The sequence below is a fragment of the Podarcis raffonei genome, chromosome 14, assembly GCF_027172205.1.
Source record: "Podarcis raffonei isolate rPodRaf1 chromosome 14, rPodRaf1.pri, whole genome shotgun sequence".
Taxonomy (NCBI): Eukaryota; Metazoa; Chordata; class Lepidosauria; order Squamata; family Lacertidae; genus Podarcis; species Podarcis raffonei.
Window position 1 is genome coordinate 12,682,247 of NC_070615.1, and position 21,304 is coordinate 12,703,550.

At 43.8% G+C, this 21,304-nt stretch overlaps 1 protein-coding gene across 9 annotated transcripts in view; it reads left to right on the top strand.

Moving 5' to 3' along the window:
* Positions 1-21,304, top strand: part of SEMA6D (semaphorin 6D) — a 433,313-nt gene that overhangs the window by 161,370 nt on the left and 250,639 nt on the right. For all 9 annotated transcript variants that reach the window (XM_053365705.1, XM_053365699.1, XM_053365703.1 and 6 more), the window contains exon 3: positions 17,230-17,297. The gene's annotated coding sequence lies outside the window, so the exon portion shown is untranslated. The remainder of the gene's footprint in view (positions 1-17,229; positions 17,298-21,304) is intronic.

The window sequence follows — 21,304 nt, forward strand, 5'->3', positions numbered from 1 at the left end:
GCAGGGAGTTCCAAAGTGTAGGTGTCGTTAGGCACCGGGCTTAACATTTGTGGAACTGAGACAAAATAAATTGATAAAATACAAACTAGTTAGGTCCATAGGAACACAGGAAGCTGCCTTATACCGAACCAGAACATAGGTCCATCTAATAATAATAATAATAATAATAATAATAATAATAATAATAATAATATTTTATTTATATCCCGCCCTCCCCAGCCGAAGCCAGGCTCAGGGCGGCTGACAACAATAAAATAGTACAACATTCTAAAATCGTTTCATTATAAAATTAATTCAACTCAAATTGACAGCAACCATTAGGCTAAAGTTCTGTGAAGATTGCCAAAGGAGGGAGTCAGGCTGTGCCCTGGCCAAAGGCCTGGTGGAACAGCTCTGTCTTGCAGGCCCCGCAGAAAGATGTCAAATCCTGCAGAGCCCTAGTCTCTTGTGACAGAGCATTCCACCAGATTGGATCCACAGCCAAAAAGCCCTGGCTGTGGTTGAGGCTAGCCTAACCTCTCTGTGGCCTGGGACCTTCAAGATGTTTTTGTTTGAAGACCGTAATTTCCTCTGTGGGACATACCAGGAGAGGCGGTCCCGTAGGTACGAGGGTCCTAAGCCGTATAGGGCTTTAAAGGTTAAAACCAGCACCTTAAACCTGATCCTGTACCCCACCGGGAGCCAGTGCAGCTGGTATAGCACCAGGTGAATGTGATCTCACAGCGAGGACCCCGTAAGGAGTCTCGACGCGGCATTCTGCACCTGCTGGAGTTTCTGGGTCAGTCTCAAGGGCAGCCCCACATAGAGCGAGTTACAATAATCCAGTCTGGAGGTGAACGTCGCATGGATCATGGTGGCTAGGTCAGGGCGAGAGAGGTAAGGAGCCAACTGCTTAGCTTGGCGGAGATGAAAAAACGCCGCCTTTGTTGTAGCTGCAATCTGCGCCTCCATGGAAAGGGAGGTGTTGAAGATTACACCCAAACTCTTAACGGACGATGCTGGCACTAATTGCACCCCTGCAAATCTAGTTCAGTATTGTTTGCACTGATCGGCGGTGGCTTCCCAGATTCCCCTACTTGGAGTTGTCGGGGATTGAACTTGGGGCGTTCTGCATGCCAGACAGCTGATCTACCACTGGGCTATGACCTTTCTTCACTTGCTCCACTCACTCTATTGGAGTTTTATTTCTGCCAACTGACTTGGGGGCTTAGTGGGAGAAGGCAAGGAATAATTAAATAAGTTAAGGGTCAAACAGCCCCCTTAGCTTTCATACATTTCTGCATTTCCACTGGAAATAATCTTCAGCTCTTTTACATTCACAAAGAAGGTCTCAGGAGCACTCGTAACTCTTAGTTCTTCCTTTCGGTTCAGGTTTGCCCCCTTCCCCACTCTGTTCCAGGTTGGCTCCTTTGTGGTACGTGCTGAACTGCTGCTTCTCTTTTTGATAAGTAGGCAGCTGTGGCTAAAGCAAAAGCAAACTGCATTTGGCACAACTGCCAAGCTGGGCCCGACGGAAAAATAATGACACCTCCTCTTCAGCGGCCATCTCTACAGATCGGCATCGCCTCCCACTCGCCAAAAGCCAAAACCGAAGGTTTTTGCTCCATGCTGGTTTGGATTTTTATGAGGAGAAGAAAATGATTTAAGTCCATGACATGTTTAGAAACCCTCACACAGAACATCCACAAGAACATTACCCGATTAAAGAGCTGGCAAGCATTGAATGAGTGTTCTTCCCTACACACACACACTTCAGTGGGATGTTTTATGTGAGAGCCTGCTGTTAAACTCCATTAAGCTGTGGGCTTTTTTATATATAATTTGGAGATACATGCAATATGCTTTTGTGGAGAAGAAAGAGGATGTGGCAGCTCTAATGAACGTGCCGCTTTAAACCGTCACAACTTCCCTAGTCATGGGAACTGTAGTATATTAAGGGTGCTGAGAGCCAGTGTGGTGTAGTGGTTAAGAGTGGTAGTCTTGTAATCTGGGGAACCGGGTTCGCGTCTCCGCTCCTCCACATGCAGCTGCTGGGTGACCTTGGGCTAGTCACACTTCTCTGAAGTTTCTCAGCCCCACTCACCTCACAGAGTGTTTGTTGTGGGGGAGGAAGGGAAAGGAGAATGTTAGCCGCTTTGAGACTCCTTCGGGTAGTGATAAAGCGGGATATCAAATCCAAATTCTTCTTCTTCTGCTGCGAGTTGTTAGCAATTCCACCCCCCCGAGAGCTACAATTCCCAGAGCTCCCTGAAAAGAGAAGTGTTACACCACTCTGAGAATTGGGTGCAACATACAGTCATACCTTTCAGGTTACATCCCGTGGTGACCCGGAAGTACCGGAAAGGGTTACTTCCGGGTTTCGCCGCTCATGCATGCGCAGAAGCACAAAATGATGTCATGTGCATGCGCAGAAGCCGCGAATTGCAACCCACGCGTGCGCACACGCTGCTGCGGATTGCGCTCTTTTCATGTTGCGGACAGGCCTCCGGAACGGATCCCGTTCGCAACCAGAGGGACCACTGTATATACATTTAAGGGTTGTTGTTGTTTTGCAGTGAAGGATTTGCACAGTGTTTGTGTTAGCACGTGAGTGGGACAAATGGAAATTAAATGTTTATCTGGTTCTTAAACCAATATTTTGTGCTGTTTGCCTATCAGCCTTTTGTACTCTTGGACTGAGTACACACATGGATTGAAGTGCATGCATGCATAAAAGAAGCAAATACATAAACATTACATAGCTCCTGGTTAACTGCATAAGTTCTGCATTTTAAACTGCCTCACACTGAGCCGGACCACTGATCCACCCAGGCCAGTATTGATTGGATGTACTGTCCATATAGTAAAAGCTATGGTTTTCCCAGTAGTGATGTATGGAAGTAAAAGCTGGACCATAAAGAAGGCTGATCGCCGAAGAATTGATGCTTTTGAATTATGGTCTGGAGGAGACTCTTGGACTCCCATGGACTGCAAGAAGATCAAACCTATCCATTCTTAAGGAAATCAGCCCTGAGTGCTCACTGGAAGGACAGACTGTGAAGCTGAGGCTCCAATACTTTGCCCACCTCATGAGAAGAGAAGACTCCCTGGAAAAGACCATGATGTTGGGAAAGATGGAGGGCACAAGGAGAAGGGGATGACAGAGGACGAGATGGTTGGACAGTGTTCTCGAAGCTACCAACATGAGTTTGACCAAACTGCAGGAGGCAGTGGAAGACAGGAATGCCTGGCGTGCTCTGGTCCATGGGGTCACGAAGAGTCAGACACGACTAAACAACAACAAAACTGTCCAGCAACCATTTCTCCAGGGCTTTAGCATCTTTCTCAGCCTTACATGAAATTCCCAGGGATGGGCCTTCAGATACAAGAGCACCCGGTCCACTTCTGAGCTGTGGTCTCAATGTTATGTATATATTTTGTCATTGCATATCTGGCAGAAAGAAAAGAGAGCATAATATCTCCATACATTTTTAAGTGTGTGGGGGTGTGTATGTTTTCACATGGAAGTGATAAAAGAAAGATGTTCCATTTTAGTATTGCATTAAAATATAACTTATGGGGTATAATCTCATACAGCAATAACGGTTTCATAAATTAATAACGCACCATTAATGTGCAATGCCCATAATAATTTTGAGCAGTTTGTGGATAGTTAGTCATTGTATGCTTTTCTGCTATCATATTTGCAAAGCGAAGCAGGGTCCGGTATGGTTTCAAATTGGATTGGGGACCATGTGTTGATATTCCTACAAGGGAAGGGGCTAGATGACCCTCGAGATCCCATCCAATTCTACAGTTCTGTGATTCTGTTATCCTGTGTCATGTGTCATTGCTTTCAAGTGGGTTTGATGAAACATCATCTGTGGGTTTCAGGTGCATTCCCACAGTGTGTTCCAACAAACCCTGTTCCAACAACTGGAAACAGAATACACTGATAAAACAGGGGGTTGGACATGAAAGCAGTGTGGTGCAGTGGTCAGAGTGTCAGACAAAGACTGGGGAGATTGAAGAGCAAATCCACACTCAGCCATTATAATCTTGGGAAAGTCACCATTGTTCAACTTAACCTGCCTCATTGGGCTGCTGAAAGGATGAAATGGGAAGGAAAGAGTAATGCAAACCACCTGGAGATCCCTGGAGGAAAGAAAGGCAGGATGGAAGTGTAAATAAATGAATGAGGGGAGTGGGATTACAGCAGAAGTCCCCATTCTTGAATTTCATGCCTGGTGATTCCTTGTGCATAGAGCCTGAATGCACTGAAATTGTAGACTCTTCATGCATGTTCTGGGACCTGAAAAAAAATGCAGAAGTCCCAGATTGCATGTGTAGCATTTATGGGTAAAGTCTGTAGGCACAAAGCACATGGATGGTTTTTTCCTCTGGGCCAGCAATATTTATTCACATTTCCCCATTAACATGTACATTTTTGTACATGTTGTTCGATAGTAAAATTGCTTCAGAAAATTTGGGGAATTGCAACTGTTGAAGAATTATTGTGTGCCTGGTTCAAAGACAACTCAAAGCTAGCTTTGAGGGGTACCTTAGACAAGAGCAGCATATTAAATTGAAATTGCCTCTCTAAGAACCCTCAAGGCTGGGTTTCAAGGGCCTGAAATTGTTCTCAAAATACCCAGTTCCCTTCTCTCCCATAGTCCACAAAAGCAGTTTATATTCCATGATATGCAATCATAGCTTTCTTAAGGAGTAGGAGGGTTGGGGGTTTTTTGTTTTTTTCTTTTGCTTTTAAGAAATTGTAAGTGTCTTATATCCATAGGCAGGGATTGGGGCCAATGAAGCTACATTTTCAGCTTTCTTCTTGAGCCTACAACTCTTGCTTAGGGATGAGCAAATCTGTCCATTTCAGTTTCTCCAGGTTTCTCGTTTTCCCCATCTTAAGTCCTGCTCTCCACATTGCAAACACATGATTGCAAATTCTTTTTTTAAGTCCTCATATCGTCAAAGAATTGATGCTTTTGAATTATGGTGCTGGAGGAGACTCTTGAGAGTCCCATGGACTGCAAGAAGATCAAACCTATCCATTCTGAAGGAAATCAGCCCTGAGTGCTCACTGGAAGGACAAATCCTGAAGCTGAGACTCCAAGACTTTGGCCACCTCATGAGAAGAGAAGACTCCCTTGAAAAGACCCTGATGTTGGGAAAAATTGAGGGCACAAGGAGAAGGCACAACAGAGGACAAGATGGTTGGACAGTGTTCTCGAAGCTACCAGCATAAGTTTGACCAAACTGCGGGAGGTAGTGGAAGACAGGAGTGCCTGGCGTGCTCTGGTCCATGGGGCCACAAAGAGTCAGACACGACTAAACGACTAAACAACAACAAAACTGTCCAGCAACCATTTCTCCAGGGCTTCAGCATCTTTCTCAGCCTTACATTTATCCTAGTATACACATTTCTGAAAAGTGGTTTTTCCTAAAGGAGGAAAGGGGAAGGGCCATAGCTCAGTGCTAGAGCATCTGCTTTGCATGTAGAAGGTCCCATGTTCAAAATCCAACATCGCCAGGTAGAGTCGGGAGAGAGTCCTGCCTGAAATCCTGGACTGCTGCTGCCAGTCAGTGAAGACAGTACTGAGCTAGATGGACCAGTGCTCTGACTTGGTATGCATAAGGCACCTTGCTGTGATCCTAAGATAGTGCATTTCTGTATGCTATTTTTCCCCCTAATATGCACATTTTGTATGCACTCTGTACCTAGTACAGTCATACGTTGGAAGTTGAACGCCTTGCAAGACGAACGTTTTGGCTCCCGAACAAAGCAAACCTGGAAGTGATTGTTCCAGTTTGTGAATGTTCTTTGGCACTCGAACGTCCACCATGGATTCCGATTGTAAGCCACGCCTTGGTTCCTGAACGTTTTGGAAGTCAAACGGACTTCCGGAACGGATTCCGTTCGACTTCCGAGGTATGACTGCATGTTCATTTTTGGGCTGCAAAATTTGGAGAAGTACAAATTTTAAGGGGTGACTGTGTTGCGGTTAATGCGTTCTTTTGGAAAGTGTGAATTAGGTAGGTTCACCTTTAAATGTGAACCTTTAAATGGGGACGTGGGTGGCACTGTGGGTTAAACCACAGAGCCTAGGACTTGCTGATCAGAAGGTCGGCGGTTCAAATCCCTGTGACGGGGTGAGCTCCCGTTGCTCGGTCCCTGCTCCTGCCAACCTAGCAGTTCGAAAGCATGTCAAAGTGCAAGTAGATAAATAAGTACCGCTCCGGCGGGAAGGTAAACGGCATTTCCATGCACTGCTCTGGCAAACCAGAAGCAGCTTAGTCATGCTGGCCACATGACCCGGAAGCTGTACACCGGCTCCCTCGGCCAATAAAGCGAGATGAGCGCTGCAACCCCAGAGTTGGCCATGACTGGACCTAATGGTCAGGGGTCCCTTTACCTTTACCTTTACCTTTAAATGTGTCCCCAGTTGAATTTCTCCCCATCCCTACTGCTTTCCACCTCCCTTTCTGTCCCCCTACAAATAAAAAATATTTTTGGGGGGCCATATCCTCTGACCAACTGATGGTCTCTTCCCCCAGCCTATCACATGATGTGTCCTGTTTTCCTACTGCATTAATTCTTCTTCTCTACCCCACCTCCCTAATGATTCTACAGTGGTACCTCGGGTTAAGTACTTAATTCGTTCTGGAGGTCCGTTCTTAACCTGAAACTGTTCTTAACCTGAAGCACCACTTTAGCTAATGGGGCCTCCTGCTGCCGCCACACCGCCGGAGCCCAATTTCTGTTCTTATCCTGAAGCAAAGTTCTTAACCTGAAGCACTATTTCTGGGTTAGCGGAGTGTGTAACCTGAAGCGTATGTAACCTGAAGCGTATGTAACCCGAGGTACCACTGTACATAGAATTTGCTTCCTTCAATTGGCCCTTGCTTAAGTTCAGTTTCTCCACTCATTTCCTTCTGCTGTCAAACACACAGCAAGGTTTAGGTTCTTAAATCTTCACTTCATTTGCACCCTAATGATAGAATAACATAATATGATTTCACTAGCAGGGTGATAAACTCCTTTTATGTGTAACGTAATCAGATTCTTCGACCCTCTCTAGAGAGAATTTCTAGATTGGGTATTAAAAACTCACTAGGATTTTAATTTAATACCACATAAAATCTTACTTAGGTTAATCAAATCTTCAGCTCAGTGGGGAAAACCTCCACCCCTGACCATGGAAACTTTTTACAGGTTTAGAAAAACATGCTAAGCAGCTCTGAGATCAAATGAGGAGGAAATAGCTGGGTCTGAATGCTATTTATTTACTTCAGGGGCTGGCACTGTTCTGCCCAGGAGTACGACCACCAGTTCACCCCATGGCACCTGTGAAATATCTCAGTAAACATCGATTCAGAAATCCACAATGCATTAGAGACTGTTTGCTCTTTCTGCACTCTTCCTGTTTGTACTAGCTGAGTCTCTTGCATTGAACATGCTCCCTTAAACATGCCCAATTTCATTGGAAGACAAAAGTGACCACCCATTCACCCTTCCTTTCTGAAGACCGGTTTCTCTCTGTGACTGAGCTTGGCAGTGGCTGCTGTAGGAGGAGGAGGAGGAGTTTGGATTTGATATCCCACTTTATCACTACCCGAAGGAGTCTCAAAGTGGCTAACATTCTCATTTCCCTTCCTCCCCCACAACAAACACTCTGTGAGGTGAGTGGGGCTGAGAGAATTCAGAGAAGTGTGACTGGACCAAGGTCACCCAGCAGCTGCAGGTGGAGGAGCAGGGAAGCGAACCCGGTTCACCAGATTACGAATCTACCGCTCTTAACCACTACACCACACTGGCTCTCCTGATGTAGGTGTATTTATTCCCTTTAATTGAAGGGGGGGACCGGGAGGCGTGTCTGCACCATATAGTGCTCCTGGCCCTTTTCCTGCTATGTTGTATTTTGTTACACGCACAATACAGCAGCCATCTTGTGCTACAGCAGCCATTTTCTGCCTGGTGCCCACATCGCTTTCTCAAAATTCAGTATGCAGACCCTCCAGGGACAGTCCCAGATCTACAGAAGCTGTCCCAGTTTCTGATTTGATAATGGAATGTCCCGCTTTTCCTTAGGACATCCCTGTTTTCAGTGGAGAAATATTGGAGGGTTTGCTGGATGCCCTATTTTCATCAGAGAAGTGTTGAAGGGCCCACAAATGTTTGCAACCCATAATTATGGTATTTTATTCCTAAATAAAACAGACAAGCCTATCTAGACTTGTAGAAGTTAGCATGTGTTTTAATATGTTAGCTTAATTATTGGTTTTTGAATTTTTGCCTGTTTTCAGCTGCTGCTTTTTATTACAACATTAATGTTTTGGGTTTTTGTGTAAACCTCTTAAAGGTTCTAGTTACAATTTCTCTTAGTATAATGCATTTTTGTATGTTATTTTCACTAATATGTGCATTTATATGCACACTTTCCCCTAGTATATGCATTTTTATATATGATACCTGGTTGGAGAATTACATTGCAAAATTTAAAGAAGTGCAAATTTCAGAGGATGGCTGTGTTTTGGTTTCCAAAAGTGCAAATTAGGTGGGTTCACTTTGAAATGCAAAGCAAATTTCTCTCCTACCCACCTGCTCCTTGAAAGTTAAAAAGGAAAGCAATAAAAAAGATTAATAGGTATTTTAAAATACTCAGACATACATGTGACTAAGATGACCAGAAATATAAGGTGCCTCCTTGACTTATATATGTCAAGCCTGGGTTTTTGTAACTAGTAGGGCAATTTTTGCAATTGATTGCCTCAAAGGAGAAAACATATGCAATGTGGAATGGACCCTGTATGCAAGTGACTACAGAATGCATGCAAAGAAATCTTCTCCTAAGATGACTGTATAAAGAACAAGCAAATACATACTGTGGTACCTCTGGTTGTGAACGGGATCTGTTCCAGAGCGTCGTTCGTAACCTGAAAGGAACGCAACCCGCGTCTGCGCACACGCGGGTCTCGATTCGCCGCTTCTGCGCATGCACGTGACGTCATTTTGTGCATCTGCGCATGCGCGAGCGGCAAAACCCGGAAGTAACCCTTTCTGGTACTTCCAGGTCACCACATGACGCAACCTGAAAAGACGTAACCTGAACCGAACGTAAAAAGAGGTATGGCTGTATGTAACAACAGCAGCTAGGATTCTTTACACACAGAAGTGGAAGGAAGAAGAAATTCCCCCCCACATAGAAAAATGGATAAACAAGGTTATGAACTGTTAAGTTGTGGGTGAACACATCAGACGACACAGCGATTCTTCAAACAGCTCTTGTTTATTCACAGGCCAGAACAGAACAGAACTGAACTGAAGGGTTCAGCCAGCCTGCTTATATAGAGCTCAACTACAAAGCAACAGTAACAACTTTCTGTAACTATCCAATCACTGAACATCACTTTCAATCCTGTATTTGCATATGTGGACCTGAGTGAAAACTATCTACAGTATCCCCCTGCTGGCCCAGGGTGAGAACTTCAGTACATTACATGAACTATGCAGAATTTGCAAAGCTAACAGCAAAATTAAGAGAACCTAATGGTGATTGCTTTGTGGAAGAAAGGAAGCCTTTTTCGGATTACTTAAAGAAACACTATAGTATGATGAACTTGTGAGTAGGATTTGAACTATGAGCAAACAGAAGGAATTAGAGATTATAGTATTGTGGTTATGAAATAAGAGTTAGAAAGTAAGATATAGCAAAGGGGGAGAAATAAAAACACAATGGAAAATGGGGTGGGAAGTCGACAAAAACAAAAGAAAAATTTACTATGTATTGAAATGTATATGTTAAATCTTTGGAAATTCAATAAACTATAACTTTTAAAAAAGAGCAGGCAAATATATTATTCTCTTCGTGCAGGGGTACAAATCCTTTGAACTATTGAATCCCTTTCCCCGGAAAGCCACTTCTGAGCTAGAGAGGAGGTGGGGTTCCGGGCTTCACACACACACCCACGTGCGCGGGGGCTGGCTTGCAGCCCCCGCCTGCTTAAAGGAACCCTCGGCCACGTCATTCTCCTTGCCAGCCAATCGGCTGACCTGGGAGGCGTGGCTCATGTTATTTAGGGCCGGCGCAGCCAAGGAGCTTCCTCTTTCAGCGCCTCAGCTGCTCCGGTCCCCCCCCCCCCGCCCTTTAGGTTTGGCTCTCTGACATTGCTATGGACCTCGGTTGGTCGCCATTAAGGGGCCTGGTAGGAATTTTTCCCACTTGGCAAATTGGCTCCAGCCATTTGGTTTTTCGCCTACCTCGTTGCAAATCGTCACAACTTCCTTGGCATTGGCGGTTAGGCATTGGTAAGGGTATTGTTATGTAGATGAGGGGGGAAGGAAGCACCATCACCTCCCCCCATAGCAAAGGGTAGTCCGGTAAAGGATTCCGGGGGGCATGGCCCTGTCCGAAGCCTATGGAGGTGTGGGCCTAAGGCACACCCCCGAGCGGTGACCCCAGGGGAGTTCCTAGTTGATGTGCATCAGCAGGACTCCCCCTACTGGTGGTTAACCCTTCCTGGACTTCAAGCAATCAGGCTGAAGCCGGGTAGTCGGTAGGACCAATGCCTAAGCCAATACCGCTCATTACCTGTAACCAATAAAGTTGTGGCCATTTTTCGCCCATTAACCTAAAATATTGGTGTCATGTGTTTTTATTTCTGATGGGAGGAAGCGGGAACTCGCCACGCAACAATAAAAACCCTTAATAATGCAATGTAGATTGTGGTGGCCAACCTGTAGCCCTCCAATGTTGTTGGACTACAGCTGTCCTGGTGACCATTGGCCATGCTGGTTGGAGCTGATGAGAGTAAGACTGCAGACAATTGGAGGCCAACATCTATTCTAGCCTAGCTACATATTCAGAGTTGAAAAGAATCTCCTAAAGCAGGGGTCTGCAACCTTTAAGACAAAAAGAGCCACTTTGACCAGTTTCCGAAGAAAAAACAACTGGGAGCCGCAAAACTCGTCATTATAAAAATAACGTTTTTGTCCCTTTTTTATTATTTCTTTGTTTGACCCCTCAGAATTACTCCTCCTCATAGAAATAAACGTTAAATTAACAAGTTATCTTTTTTTGTGTGTGTGTTCTTCACTCCCTTTCAATGCAGTGACCAGCGTACATGCCCCTTACAATGTAGCGGGCGGGCGGGAAGGAAGGTGACGTCGGGACGGTGCGTGACTAACGCACGCACCGCCCCCATGCAATGTCACAGCCAGTACAGCGCCCGCCACAGTGGGGAGTGTTGGGGCGCACAATGCGCCTCCTCCCCTCGCTAGTATCCGCCCCGGAGCCACGGCAAAGGTGTAAAAGAGCCACATGTGGCTCCGGAGCCACGGGTTGCAGACCCCTGTCCTAAAGGAAGGGACAATGGGTTTTTTCCCCAGCTAAATCCTACCCAGAATAGAGTAGACCGACCTATACACGTAATGAACCTAAGCTTGTCAAATCCTAAACTTGTCATACCCATTCACTTCATTTTTTTAAATATAATTTTTATTAGTTTTTTTAACATATCATTTTCAGCAGTAATTAAACATACTTTTACATCTTATTCAAATTTTTGACTTCCATCAATCCTGTCTGAAAATTTTCCAGTCTAATCTCTCAGTATGCATTTCTTTTCTTATCTTATCTTTCAAACTTATAACCAATATCTCTATCTTTTTATACTTTGTAACACTTCGTATATTTCTCCTTACAAAACTTCTTGTAGTCCTACTAGCGTAATTTGTTGATTACAGTTGCTCTTTAAATAATTCATAAACTTCTAACAATCTTCTGTAAATCTCTGGTCCCGCAGGTTTCGAATCCTTCCTGTCATTTTGTCCAATTCTGCATAGTCCATTAATTTTGTCTGCCATTCTTCTTTCATTGGAATTTCTTCTTGTTTCCATTTCTGGGCTAATAATACTCTTGCCGCAGTTGTTGCATATAAAAACAATTTAACATCTTGCCTATTAATGTCCTGACCTATAATGCCAAGTAAAAATGCTTCTGGTTTTTTTTAAGAATGTGTATTTCAACATCTTTTTCATCTCATTATATATCATTTCCCAGAACTTCTTTACTTCTTTACATTCCCACTACATATGATAAAACTTTCCTTCTTTTTCTTTACATATCCAACATTTATTATTTGTCTTATACATTTTAGCTAATTTCACTGGTGTAATATACCATCTATACATCATTTTCATCATATTCTCTTTCAAAGCATTTGTTGTTGTTGTTGTTTAGTCGTCTAGTCGTGTCGGACTCTTCGTGACCCCATGGACCAGAGCACGCCAGGCACTTCTGTCCTCCACTGCCTCCCGCAGTTTGGTCAGACTCATGTTTGTAGCTTTGAGAACACTGTCCAACCATCTCGTCCTCTGTCGTCCCCTTTTCCTTGTGCCCTCCATCTTTCCCAACATCAGGGTCTTTTCCAGGGAGTCTTCTCTTCTCATGAGGTGGCCAAAATATTGGACCCTCAGCTTCAGGATCTGTCCTTCCAGTGAGCACTCAGGGCTGATTTCCTTAAGAATGGATAGGTTTGATCTTCTTGCAGTCCATGGGACTCTCAAGAGTCTCCTCCAGCACCATAGTTCAAAAGCATCAATTCTTCGGCGATCAGCTTTCTTTATGGTCCAGCTCTCACTTCCATACATCACTACTGGGAAAACCATAGCTTTAACTATACGGATCTTTGTTGGCAATTCAAAGCATTACAGGCTGTAAATGTTATCCTTTCCTAGTCATATCCATTCACTTCAATGAGTCTCCTCTGAGCAGGACTAGCGTTGAATCAGTTTCAACATATGTCTTACAGCGACAAAGTAAAGCAAGTGAATTCACTTGCCCCACATTTTGCCTGGGATGAGTCAACTGTTATCTCCAGAGATGCAGAAGCAGATTCGGATCACTGGAACACTAATTGTACTGGTGGGCCATATTGCTGTCTTTTGAGCATGAAGATGAACTCGTCCACAAAAATGTTCCCTGGCGGCTGCCTCCTCTTCCTGTGCCGTTCCCTGGCAAGATATACCACTCTGCTGATGAAACCAGAGCGCAGCTCCTTGTTCATTTGCTTAAATTGCTGTTCGTTGGAGGGCTCTCGTCGTAGTACCAGATCCTGCAGAGATTTACATGACCCTCTACACTTGTAGGTATGTCTTCTTGATAGCAAAGCCCTCGAAGCTGCTATGTATATTACAGCATTAAAAGCAATCCAATGTTAAACATAGTTCACTCCCTGACCACCCCGACACATAAAAGTTTTAAATTGCAGAGTTCTCTTACTGTGACTGCGCAGCTCCTCTATGCTCTTCTCATATCAGATTTTGAGAGCACAGATATAATATTGCTTTCATTTTTTAAAAAAAAGGTATTAATTTCTTTCTGTGTCTGCGTGAGCATGAGTCAGTGGAACTCTAGGGTTCCAAGTCTGGAGATACCAAAAAATGAACCTGCAAACTTCTGCATGAAAGGCAGATGCTCTACCATTGAGCTGTTATGGTTGCCCCCCATTTTAGTTTTGTTTTTTTTAAAAAAAATATTTTATTAAACAATTTCAACATAACAAATTATCAATCCCTCCCTCTCCTCCCTCCCAGGACTTCCCTCAGCTCCCCTCTCTGATTTCTTTGCAGATATTATTCTCTGCATGCTATAAAATTACACATATCCTTGCCTTATCTATCATGTGTTCAACTAATAAATTTGTGGATATAAAATATACTCTGAGTCGAGAGTGGATTTCATGCTCTTTATTCAGCTCATAGTGGTGAGGAGGAATGGAAGTTCCCCCAGAATGCCTGCTTTATATACATTATTTACACAATGGGCCCCACGTGATTGGCTAATTCAGGGATTCTCCTGTAGGCCAATCAGGTTGCGGATTCACTTCCACCTGGAGCTGGATTGGGTGGCTCCTGTGTACCAATCAGACTGCTGCATTCTGAATCCTATTGTTCTAGGGCCAATCAGACTGCTGCATTTGGGATCCTATTCAACTCAGTACATAACACCATGTTTATTCAAAACCTGCCAAGGGGTCCAGATCATTTTGTTGTCTTTTTAAGTAATTTGTTAAAAGTTCCCATTCTTCCTTGAAGTCACGATTGTCCTTATCACACAGTTTGTATGTCAATTTGACCAATTCCGCATAGCTCATCAATTTTTCTTGCCACTGTTCTTTCGCTGGGATTTCCTCATTCTTCCATCCTTGTGCTAACAAGATTCTTGCCACTGTTGTAGCATACATAACGTTGCCCCCTATTTTTGCAGGTGATTTTTTTTCAAAAGCTATGATGACATGAAGTCAGGGATGCTGAGCAGTTTTATTTGTCTGTGGCACAGTGGCCATCACAAAACATGGGGATAGCGCAGGTACCGGCAATCACAAATCGGTAGCAAATCTAAACTCCTAGCAGGACAAGCAACAGGAAAGCAGGGGCAAAACATAGCACTAATAAGAACACTAATAACATGCAACCCTAATAATTATCAGTGCAAACCAAGATTGACTTTAGCATCAAAATACTATTGCAGATGGTCCTTGTTGCAGTCCATGGCAGACATCTTTGGAAAATCGTGGCAAATTTCTTGAGCCGCTGCTGTAAAAGGAGCCACCTTGTTTGTAAATATTTTATTGTGGTCTGTTAACAGATCACAAATATCAGTCAGGGTCCAGCAAGCTCTTGTTCTCAAATGGTCTTCCCCCAAAAATGAGCTCTAATGTACTACATTTTCCACCTCCACAAACACATGGACACTTGGCATAAGGAATCTCTTTATACTTTCCTTCCAGAGTGGCTGAAGGCATTATTTGGAAACCAAGGAAGGTAAAAAGGTGTGTGTGTGTGTGTGTAAAATTTAGTAAATATCTTAACTGCTTTATATTCAAAAGACTCTCAAAGCGATCTACAGAAAATCAAAATTAAATACAGTATAACAGAGTTTCAGAACATTGTACAAAGCAGAGGACAAGTACCGTACGAAAGAATATCAAAACTACATACAATACAAAGATTGATTATCAAACAAACAAAAACTCAAACTAATATACAATATAAAAATAAGACACAGTACAAAGGGATCAACCTAAAAAGCGCAGGTCAAATACAATACAAAACAGGTCTAGCAACATACCAAACTGAACTCAAAGACAACAAAATTAATAATTTCAGAACTCTATACAGAATAAAAAATCAAATACAGAGCAAACATTGACATTAAAAGCCAATCTTTTTAAAAATGACGTTATACTATTGAATGAGTAACACTTCCAAAATCCTAACCAATCATTTTGTAAAACAAAGCACAGCTGACCAGATAACAACTCAGGTAGCCTTGGAATTGAAGTAGAAATAAACCAGTGATGTATTCACTCTCCCTCATACCCAAAGGCAGGTTTGTGTTTCTAAGACTCGCGCTCTGAATAACAGTAAACAACTGTATTCTATCAGTAGAAGCTTTTCTAAGAGTAACCTTTTTCTAATTTGGGGTTGGGGGAATAACAGCTCAGCACCCTTAACAAACTTTTGATCCCAGGATTATTTTGGGGAAGTCCTGACTATTTAAAGTTGTTGTGCTATGTTGCTGTTTAGTCGTTTAGTCGTGTTCGACTCTTTGTGACCCCTTGGTCCAGAGCACACCCGGCACTCCTGTCTTCCACTGCCTCCCACAATGTTGTGCAATAGCTTTCGATTTATAGTGCGGATGAGGCTATTTTCACTAATTTATGCATATTTGTGCCCATTTCCCCTCAATATATGCATTTTTGTATGTGTTGTTTGGTTGGATAATGGCCTGGCAAAATTCAGAGAATGTTGAAGGATAATTGTGTTTCATGAAGGCTCACTTTGCCCCATACAAACATGCCTGAATCTTGATATCTTCTTTGGAGGCCCGTCTAAGGTTCCCCCACCTAATAAAGTGAAGTGGACTGCACCTAAAGAGAAGGCCTTTTGAGTGTTGGCACCCTGTTTAGGCAGCAGGTAAAGAGAGCCACTGCTGTTTTTATTAGAATCCACTGGTTGTGTTGGGGCTTTTTTTGCACTGTTGTCCCCTTGCTCAGCTTCATGCTGGTTTTACGATTTAGCTGCAGGGATTTATGCTGATTTTAGCTGGGGAGGGTGGGCAAGTTGCTTGGGTTTTTGCTTTTGTGGTTTATTTCATGTTCGCTTTTATTGTGAATTGTGCTTTATTGTTTATGTGAAATACCCAGAGAACCCACCTCACATCCACAGAATGCTCTTCTCCCAAAGAATGCTGGGAACTTTTGTTCATTAAGGGTGCTGGAAACTGGAGCTCTGTGAGGGCTTTCCTAACAGCTCTCAACACCCTTAACCAAGTGCAGTTCCCAAGGTTCTCTCGGGAGGGAACCAGGACTATTAAAGTGGTGTAAGAGGGCTTTAAAAGTGGTGCGGGTATGACCTTGGTTGGATGAGCAGCAACATCCCTCAGCCTGTGTGTAGGCCCCACATAATACGATCATAATTATTTATGTCAAAACATCCTTAGTGCATGCTCCTTGCTTTTATTTTTAAAGATGCAAAATGCCAGATCTTTATCCTTTTTTTTCTGATATTTGAAGATTCCCGAAGGAGAACTGAGAGGAATGAAATTTCTCTGAACTTGGAGGCATCTTGGGGATTTTAATGAAATAATTGGTACTTTATTGTCCCTCTCTGTGCTGACCTTTAATTTTTTTGTATGTATCTTTTAATGCTCTTTATTAAAACTAACCATGCCGTGCTCTGTTATTCCTTCCTGGTTGAGTGGTGGCGACTGCATGCATCAGGGCACAGTGCCTCTAATCAAAATACTCTCTGGGAAATCAGTAGCCAGGTTCTGTAGCTGCCGTGTGCTTGTTGTGGGTGTTCATTTCCCTCTTTTAGTGGTTTCATCCAGGGCCATCTTACCCTTAGGCACTAGGGGTGCGGGGCACCCGGGCGCCAAGCTCTTAGGGGCGCCAGGCTGAGAGTCTGGGGCCCGAGAGTTGAGTCCGGGGAAGATCCCGCCCGTCGGTCGGAGTGCCATGGAGCGCCATGGCGGGCTCTTCGGAGCGCCATGGTGGGCTCTTCTGCTGCGGGTAGCTCTGCAGTGCAAGTTCGGGGGCGACTGAGCCAGCAAGACGCCCTGGTTTCATCATTAAACGTCCTTCCAGCCATTGACAAGCCACACTTCCCATGTGTGCCTGAAGTTTGAAAACAAGCATCTATTTCATTAATATCCTTCTCTCCTCTCACTTCAACAGGTTTGCCTACATCTGAGCCGAGGTCAGCCCGTATGGGAGCATCAACGCCAACCGCTTAAGAATCAGTGGTAAGAGCTAGAGACATATGCTTGGTGCTTGTGGGGGAATAAAGACACATGGAAAATTCGACTTTTCCCCTTGACAGATGGAGATGGCATGCCTTCATAGCAGCACTGATCTGTTGCTAATTCTTTAAGGTCTGAGCCACCAATATTCTTATTATTTATTCAATTTATATACCGCCACTCATCCAAAGATCACAGGTTGGTTTACAGTGTAAAAATATTGAAGTTCAGTTGCCCGTTTCCTTACTTAGAAAAGAGATCCAAATCTATCAGGATATACCTTGAGTTGGAGGCAAGAAGATAGATCAGGATCTGCTGCCAGGTTTCTGGATGAGTTGCAGTATTTCCAAGGGGGCCACGTGTCCCGCTGTGCAGAGAGCATTCTCTGTTTGAATGAGTCCTCTGTTTGAAGGGCTCTCTGGTTTGGAGATAAGGAACTCCAAGATGGGATTGCTGGAGGGGCCTTGAAGTTGTCTTAACTGCTGGTTAGCACCAGGTCAGCAGGTTGAGCAGCTCGCCTGGTCCCAGTCTTCCCCTCTAGGGTGAGGGGCCTTTTGTTTCTATTTAAATTATAGCAGTATTTCTGTGCCTGCATATATACCTGTAAATTGGCATGTGCAACGTGGATGCTAATCAAAAACATATTCTGCACTGCCTTTTTGTTTTGGTGATGCATTCCCCTTTTTTCCATGTGTCCACCCTAAGTGTGAAAGTGGTCACCTTAAGTAGATTTAAGGGGGGAAACAACCTCATTTCCAGTTGTTTAAGAGGCAACAACCCCCTCCCCTTCACACACAGACACACACCTCTGCTGGAATAAAGGGGGTGAATGGAGTGGATTGTTCACTCTCTTATGAGAATCATGACCCATGTTCAGGAGCAGCTAGTGTCATGGTTTGATGCTACAGAGCTGCCCTTCCGACTCTGGCATTACTCCCACTTACCAGGATGGTGCAAGAGTCAGGCAGTAGGGAAGCAGTGAGGTCAGGACCGTACAGGGGCACCAGCTGAGCCAATCCATTTCTTCCCCTGGTGCATCTGTACAGCCCCGATGCCACTGCTGTTCTGCCCCATTTCAGCTGCTGATCTGCTGCACCATCTCTCTCTGCTGGCCTCTCCTACCCAGGTTAAACCTTAGCAACTCAAAGAAAGGTGTTGTGGAGGACCCCTTCTCTCCGAGTCGGCAGATATTAACACGGGATGGGCATTCCAAACAATGGGAAGTTTTCAAGTGAAAACTGGCACGGTACCATTTTGGAAGGACTGTACCATTTTAACTTTTAAAATTAGCCATTCACCATGTTCCCTAGCAACACATCCATTGAGATCAATGGAGGCTTGTCTCAAAGGCCTCACTCTGCAACTAGTCAGCCCCCACCTGCCTGCCTTCCTACTTACCATCAGTCCTGGGGGGTTGTCAGCTTCCTTTTCCTTAGTCTCAGTCTTGCCTTTGCAGTATTCAGCAGGGAGGAGGATGGGGACAAAACTAGAATGAGTTGGTTCTGCCTCTCAATGGCTCTGGCTTCACCTACTGTTTGCTGTCCCTGCCTTCTGCCGCAGCACCCTCAATGGGCACCAGCCACCACACATTGAGTCAACAGTCTCTTAAAAAGGCATTATTTCTTCAGTAACTTGACTGGGGGTTGTGGCACCCACATCATGCGCTCGTAGCAAGACTACATTATTTGTCCATCCCTTCACACTTCACTTCAGCATTTATGTGGCTTTTGAATTCACGCTTCAATATATTTTCTTGACACAAGAAAGGGCTTCAATGGGCATGTGATGAATGTCCATATTAAATTAATTCTCCCCTTTTAATTAAGTTCATCTAAATTTAATTTTGCAATTTTATTTCAGTAAACCAACCTGACTTCAACTGTTGAATGTGCTTTTTCTACCACTGTTCACTCATAATTGTACCTATGAAAGATTTATGACTTAGGGAGATAATTCTGAACCATTTTGAATGTGCTCGGCATATGCTTCATGGATGACTAGTAACTCAAGCAATTAGCATCTCAGAGGACTGTTCAATAAGAGTGACTATACACCAACCTCAAGATTCATTTCAGACCTAGAATCTGCACTTTGGGAAGCAGCGCGCCTCTTCCCCAGGTGCTTTGTATTCTGCTCAATTTGACTCAGGGTCAATTCTGCTTCAAGAAAAACAAACTCTAGTTCCCACCTTGTTCACTAATAAAATAGGTCTCTTTTTTCCCTTTGGACAGAAATGGATGAAATTTGCAGGCATGGTAGCCTCTCCATAGTAGATTAAGCTTATCATTATTATTACAGGAAAATCCATCTAGGAGTGGCTTTAACATTTTTTTGTTTTCTGGCAGAATTGGATTGAATTTTCAGGCATGGTTGTCCTTCTTGAGGCATTGAAGCAAATTACAGAATGATCCCTGCATTTGTTCTTCCCCCAACAGCAATTATAGGTTGCTGTTTTTTAAGGGTGTATTCAAATAAAAATCACTCTACACCCCCCCCCCTTGTGCTTCATTGGTATGGATATAGCAGGCCTGAGAAAGGAGCGCTTAGGTACAAAACTTCCAAACTTACAGACAGATGGGTTCATAGGAGTCACTTAGTTGACTGGAGGATGTGGGGGGAGGAGTAAAGAATATGCTTTCTCCCTGCAGCTTTTTATGGACACTGGAGTGGGTGCAGGTTCAATAGGTGGAGCTGCACCCCGAGATCTGAGAATTGCATGGCTTTAGTCACCTGGTGCGGCTGATACCAGATGTAGGAGATGCAGAGGCAGGTACTTGACACTGGCAGACATAAGGAGACACCAAGATACAGTTTAAATTAAGGTCCTTTTCAAAATCCAGGACAAAATTAGGGTTGATAAGAAATCTGTCTGAACCCAGGAATCTTAGTAGTTAATCCTCCATACCAACTGCTAAATTGGTTTTTAAAGAACTCTTTTCTGGAACCAAACAATGTATCTTTCATGTACTGTATATACAGATAGATATCCCCCCCCCCTTTCCTTTTCAAGTTCATTTTTGGCCTCTCAAGAAAGCTCTCGTTATTTAGCGACGGGCGAAAGTGTTGTTCTTTCCCAGACTCCTGAATGCCTCTGGATTAAATTAACTGCAGTGCGTAAGGCTGAGCAAGTCGACACTTAGAAAAGTTTCGCAAAGAAACTCAAGTGCCTCATTTAATCTCCTATGGAGGGAGGGGGAGGGAAGGGAAGTAGCAGTCTTTGGCATGATGAAACACATCTGAGCTTTAATGTGGGAGTCTGGATGAGGCCCAGAGAAGGAAGCACTTGAAAATTGCAAAATGGCACAGTTATGTTGTTGTTTGGTTTTAAGATAGTAACCACGTGAGGGGAATTTATTATTATTATTAGAACGAATGAATGGAAAGAAAAGAAAGATGCTAACTAGGGAAGGGGTATGTTAAACTTCCAGCATCTTAAGAATGTGTAATGACTGGCTGCCAGTACAGCTGATTCCTGCTGGGTAATGGGGGGTGCCTACCATGTAAATATAAAGGGGGTTATTTAGGAGACCCAGTGAGCTGTGAATTATTGCTTCGGTTGTCACAAAAAGAGGGGAAAATGAGTTACGAAAAGGAAAGGACGTGTGCTGGGTTCTGAAAAGCTTCACGAGATTTTTTGGGTGATGGGGGTGGTGGGAACTCATATGTACTTTTCCGTGAAAAGAAATATTTGTTTTGTCAGATTGCAGAGCTGCCAGCCCACTGCGATTGCTTTGTAAAATCCATTACGGAAACAAAAGGAATCTATTTTTATGCCACATGCAATGCAGAAATGAGAAGAAAATAGGCTTCCAAGCCCTACTTTCTTATCTTAACTTTTCTAATATTTGCCCACTTCCAAAAGTTAACAACTGGAGCTCCAGTCCCAAGCCAAATCAGTAGTGGGTTATTCTGTCATTAATGGGGGATGGAGGAGGGTGGATCCTGGATTCTTTTAGAATATGGTGGGTTGGGTCTGCTGCTTCACTGCTGGGTTTTGTTGTTTAAAATTA